At 37.4% G+C, this 1,322-nt stretch overlaps 1 protein-coding gene across 1 annotated transcript in view; it reads left to right on the plus strand.

Annotated features, from left to right (window-relative positions):
• chrm5a (cholinergic receptor, muscarinic 5a) overlaps positions 1-1,322 on the plus strand; it is a 20,908-nt gene that overhangs the window by 922 nt on the left and 18,664 nt on the right. The gene's annotated exons all lie outside the window — the stretch shown is intronic.

Raw genomic sequence — 1,322 nt, forward strand, 5'->3', positions numbered from 1 at the left:
CAGTAAGTGTGTTCAATAGTTTGTATATATGGATCACTTGGGTTGCTACTGACATCCGGTGAAAATTTCATGTCATTAGCACCTCTAGTAATATATTTACTGAGAAAAATGTTGACGTGTTCAATACTTTTTTCCCTGTGCCATTCTAGATTATTATTACTTCATTTCTGGACATTTATGGTTTGATTTCTTTGTATATATGGATCACTTGGGTTGTTACAGACATCTGGTGAAAATTTCATGTCATTAGCACCTCTAGTAATATATTTACTGAGAAAAATGTTGACGTGTTCAATACTTATTTTACCCACTGTATATGCCTGAGAAACACATAATATTGTCCCTTTTAAAAAAAAGTCATCTGGAAACTTCTTTTAGGCATCTACATAGTGTAATGCTAACAAATTGATTAAATATATAACTTTAACTAGTAATTTAGTGGAAAAAACATTTCATGAGTTGTCTAAAACATCACAGTGTGACAGGACCGTAAGACCAACCGTTCTGCCATGAATCAAAAATGTTTTCAAAACAGCTGAATGATTTTTAATTCTAAAATYAAATTCAGTGTCCATCTTCAACAAAAACGTTAAATTTTCTGCTAAAACATCACTGGAATATGTTTGTTAGTGAGTGTAATAAATACAACAATGGAGCTTGATTTTGATGATTTTCTGTGACCGCCCTTTTGGGCCAGCAGTAGGTGGAGGGTGGACCAGCACCAAATATACAGAGCAAAACAAACCCATATGGAAATGAGGAAGGAGAAAGTAGCAAACACTGTGGGAGGACAGCATCCTCTGTTCAAAGCTCACTGAAGACTCTATGAAGGGAAAACAATCTGGGTCAGAATCAGTTTTAAACTAACTGTACCTGTGCACGCTAAATTAGACAGCTGCACTTCCTGCCTGCTCTTCATCTGACTCATCGTTTTGACTTCAGCTGGCGCAGCAGTCTGTCAGKTTTTTTTTAAATATTTAAAGGGACGCAAAATCCCCAAGAGCATCACCCTTTCATGTTGAGACMTATTACAAGAATAGCCACAGATTAACAAAACACCATGGCTTCAGCTTCTTTTTTTTTCTTCTTAAACACAAAGATCTCTCCTCAGGTATTAGCAAGTCATATAAGCAGATTTCCTCTGTGTAAGTGGTGGAAGAGTGATTTCAAGAACTAGGCCTGCAGGTCAGCAGCCACTCTCTCACTCAAACCCACATTTGAACATTTTAAACTGGGTTGTGCTGTTTTTGGGAGCAGGATCTCATAGGGTCTTTAAGACCACACACACACACACACACACACACACACACACACACACACAC

Source organism: Austrofundulus limnaeus, unplaced genomic scaffold, assembly GCF_001266775.1.
Source record: "Austrofundulus limnaeus strain Quisiro unplaced genomic scaffold, Austrofundulus_limnaeus-1.0 Scaffold2, whole genome shotgun sequence".
NCBI classification, from domain to species: Eukaryota; Metazoa; Chordata; class Actinopteri; order Cyprinodontiformes; family Rivulidae; genus Austrofundulus; species Austrofundulus limnaeus.